Below are 4,667 nucleotides of genomic sequence, written 5' to 3'. Positions count from 1 at the left end.
TTTGATTCCCGCCTCCACCTTGTGTGTGTGTGGAGTTTGCATGTTCTCCCCGTGCCTTGGGGGTTTCCTCCGGGTACTCCGGTTTCCTCCCCCGGTCCAAAGACATGCATGGGTGGTTGATTGGCATCTCTGGAAAATTGTCCGTCGTGTGTGATTGTGTGAGTGAATGAGAGTGTGTGTGTGTGTGCCCTGTGATGGGTTGGCACTCCGTCCAGGGTGTATCCTGCCTTGATGCCCGATGACGCTTGAGATAGGCACAGTGATACTCCCCGTGACCCGAGGTAGTTCGGATAAGTGTGTTACTTCTTACTTTCTGTTTTGACAGGATGTGATGGGTTTGTGCATATAACCCCAGAGAGACTGGCAGTTCTCTCATAAATAGAGAGGGCGTAACGCATGTGCAAATGTTCTGATAACACACACACCTATATATATATATATATATTTGTTTATGTTTGGTGTTCACCTGTCTACCCTGCCCTTGTCTCTTTCTCCCCGCCTCTGCACACCTGTTCCTCATGTGTTAATTGTCATGTCTGTTTAGCCGTGCCGAATCCTTGTCGTCTCTAGTCATGTCTTGTGTGTCTTGTTTTCAAGAAATGTGGTCTCAAGAATTTTTAATTATATTACTGTTTTTCCAAATCATATTACTGTACAGCAAGGGTGTAAGTTTGATTTTGACATTGGTGGGGACATCATTTATTTGACATTGGTGGGGACATCATTTATTTGATATTGGTGGGGACAACATTCCCCGTATTTTGTGCATAAAACTGTTGTTATAAGAATACTTGGGCATCAAGGCAGGATACACCCTGGACGGAGTGCCAACCCATCACAGGGCACACACACACTCTCATTCACTCACGCAATCACACACTAGGGACAATTTTCCAGAGATGCCAATCAACCTACCATGCATGTCTTTGGACTGGCGGAGGAAACCGGAGTACCCGGAGGAAACCCCCGAGGCACGGGGAGAACATGCAAACTCCACACACACAAGGTGGAGACGGGAATCGAACCCCGACCCTGGAGGTGTGAGGCGAACGTGCTAACCACTAAGCCACCGTGCTTGTATTGATGTATTGGGGTCCTAAAAATGCGTCAAAACCGCCGCCATATTTGTACGGTGCTCCTTTACCTCAAATGCATGGACGATGCCGGACTTATGTGCTGCATTTGGTTGTTCAAATGAAAGAAATCTAAAAACCAGACAGCAAGGGATTACATTTCACAAGTGAGAATGTGTTTTATGATATTGAATGTTACGACATTATATTTTATGGTTACGTTGGTTTGTTTTAGTCCTTGGTTAACAACCGTAGCTAATCCATGCTAGTTACCCATTAGTTTTTGACAGTTAGGAGAACCGACAATGTTTGTACATTCCGAAGCCCTTAATAAGGACGTTAAAAATTGACCCATGCTTTTTTTTGTTTAAAGGTGAAGACCCAACTTTATGTATGTTTTGTAAAATTCCCTTATCTGTCAAACATATTTTATTAGATTGTCCTGGACCTAACACAAGCAGAATGCTCTTTTATCAAGTTACTTCACTTAAGGACATATTTAATGACATTATGCCTGAAAAGGTTTTGGATTTTTTTTATCTTATGTTAATAAAAAAATGAATAATATGACTTGCTGTTTATATATTTTATTGTGATTTATATGATATTTGTGCCAGTTAGGTTGGTCTCAAAGTCAAACTTTGTGGGGTTTTTTTTTGGTTTATTAGATTAGATTAGATTAGAATCAACTTTGTCATTACACATGCACATGTACAAGGCAACGAAATGCAGTTTAGGTCTAGCCAGAGTGCATTAGTAGCAAGTGCAGGATATACAGTTTGTACAAGATTTAAATAAGTGGTAATATGGAGTGAATATAATATACAATGAATATATTCATTCATTCATCATTCATCTTCTACCACTTATCTGAACTACCTCGGGTCAAGGGGAGCATCTCCGGCATCATTGGGGATCAAGGCAGGATACACCCTGGACGGATTGCCAACCCATCGCAGGGCACATACACACTCATTCACTCACACTACGGACAATTTTCCAGAGATGCCAATCAACCTACCATGCATGTCTTTGGACCGGGGGAGGAAACCGGAGTACCCGGAGGAAACCCCTGAGACACGGGGAGAACACGCAAACTCCACACACACAAGGTGGAGGCGGGAATCGAACCCCGACCCTGGAGGTGTGAGGCGAACGTGCTAACCACTAGGCGAACGTGCTAACCACTATATTATAATATATATATATATATATATATTATAATATAGTGGTTTTCATATAGTGGTATTCATAGTACATATCCCCCTGTATATTTTGGTTATAGTAATAACAATATATTGTTTATAGAACACACCCTTCTGTAAATTTTAGTTTATAGTAATAGACATCTGTATATTATATTCATAGCACATTTTATATATATATATATATATATATATATATATATATATATATATATATATATATATATATATATAATGTGCTATGAATATAATATACAGATGTCTATTACTATAAACTAAAATTTACAGAAGGGTGTGTTCTATAAACAATATATTGTTATTACTATAACCAAAATATACAGGGGGATATGTACTATGAATATAATATAATATATTTCTGTTACTATGAATAGAAATCAGGTGGGTATACAATGTAAGGCAATGGTGAGCAGCAATGCAAAAAAAAGAAGAGCAAGTGTGCAAATGAGCATAGTTTTATGTAACAGTACATTAGTGCAGTAACTTATTGTGGGGTGAGAAATGAGCAAATGAGCAAAAGTGATCATAGGTCTTTGTGTAGACAGTCCATTAGTGCAATCACGAAGTGTGAGAGGTGTGTGTGTGGGGTGGAGGTTGGCAGTAGAATGAAGGACAGTCGGATCAGCGAGGGGCAGAGTTCAATAAAGAGACAGCTCTAGGAAAAAAGCTGTTTTTTAGTCGGCTGGTCCTGGTCCGGAGGCACCTGAAACGCCTGCCGGAGAGTAGAAGTGAGAACAGTCTATGGGCGGGATGAGAGGAGTCCTTAAGAATGCTGCGAGCTTGACGCAGACAGAGTTTCTTTTGGATGTCCTCCATGGCAGGAAGTGGAGTCAATGTGATGCGCTGGGCTGAGGAGAGCTGATTTTTCTTTAGTGTCCTCAGGAAAAAGAGGCGCTGGTGAGCCTTCTTGACCAGGCTGGAGGTGTTGGTAGTCCAGGACAGGTCCGCCGAGATGTGGATCCCCAGGAACTTGAAGCTAGAAACGCGTTCAACAGCCATCCCATTGATTTGGATGTTGTGGTGTGTGCCTCCTGTCTCTTTCCTGAAGTCCACAATGAGCTCCTTTGTTTTGGAGGTGTTAAGGAGCAAGTTATTGTCATTGCACCATGTGGCAAGGTGCTGGATCGCCTCCCTGTAGGCAGTCTCATCATTATTGGTGATGAGACTGATCACTGTAGTGTCATCTGCAAACTTGATGATGGAGTTAGATCCATTCACAGGCCTGCAGTCGGAGGTGAAGAGGGAGTAGAGGAAGGGGTTCAGCACACAGCCCTGTGGTACACCAGTGTTGAGTGTGATGGTGTTGGAGCAGATGGAGCCCGATCAAACCTTCTGGGGTCTGTTGGTCAGGAAGTCCATGATCCAATTCCAAGTTGTGGTGTTAATTCCCAGATCTACTAATTTGGCTATTAACATGGATGGAATGATGGTGTTAAATGCTGAGCTGAAGTCAACAAACAGCATGCGTGCATAAGTGTGCTTATTGTCCAAGTGTGTGAGCACAGAGTGCAGTGCCATGGAAACTGCATCTTCTGTGCTCCTATTGCTGTGGTAGGCGAACTGGTGAAAGTCCAATGAGGATGGCAGAGAGTCCTTCAGGTGTGCCAGGACCAGCCGCTCAAAGCACTTCATGACAATGGGAGTCAGTGCTACAAGGCGGTAGTCGTTCGGGCACGTTGGGTTGGAGTGTTTTGGCACTGGCACAATGGAGGTGCATTTAAAGCAAGTAGGAACAGCTGCTTGGGCAAGAGACAGGTTGAAGATGTCCGTAAAGACCCACCCTCAGCACATGCCCTGAGTACGCGTCCAGGGATGTTGTCTGGTCCAGCGGCTTTGTGTGCGCTGATCCGGCTCAGTGCGTTGCAGACATCTGTGGAGGAGAGTACAATTGGAGGGTGGTCAGCCGAGGGTTTGAGCTTGGTGGCAGTTTCTCTGTTGTCTATCTCAAAGCGAGCATAAAGGTCATTAAGCTCGTTCAAGAAGAGGACATCAGTGGCAGCGGGGGTGGAGTGGGGGGATTTGTAATCACTGATGACCTGGATTCCTTGCCACATGTGTCTAGGGTCAGAGTTGGAAAAATGCTCCTCTATCTTCCGCTTGTAACAGTGCTTGGCCTGGATGTGCTGTAGGCCTGTGCGTCACCTGATCTGAAGGCAGTATTGCGTGCCTTCAACAGGAGGCGCACCTCCTTGTTCATCCATGGCTTCTGATTTGGGTATGTGATGATCTGTTTCTGAGTAGTAACACTGTCTATGGTGGTGTTGATGTAATCCAGTACAGAGGAGGTGTAACAATCAATGTCTGTGTGAGTGTCACTGGTGGCCTGAGATGCAAATGTACTCCAGTCTGTGTGTTGAAACCTTTCCTGGAG

This window comes from Tachysurus vachellii, chromosome 8 (assembly GCF_030014155.1).
Source record: "Tachysurus vachellii isolate PV-2020 chromosome 8, HZAU_Pvac_v1, whole genome shotgun sequence".
In the NCBI taxonomy this organism is placed as follows: domain Eukaryota; kingdom Metazoa; phylum Chordata; class Actinopteri; order Siluriformes; family Bagridae; genus Tachysurus; species Tachysurus vachellii.
The sequence above is the reverse complement of the archived record's forward strand: the minus strand, read 5'-3'. Positions refer to the sequence as shown.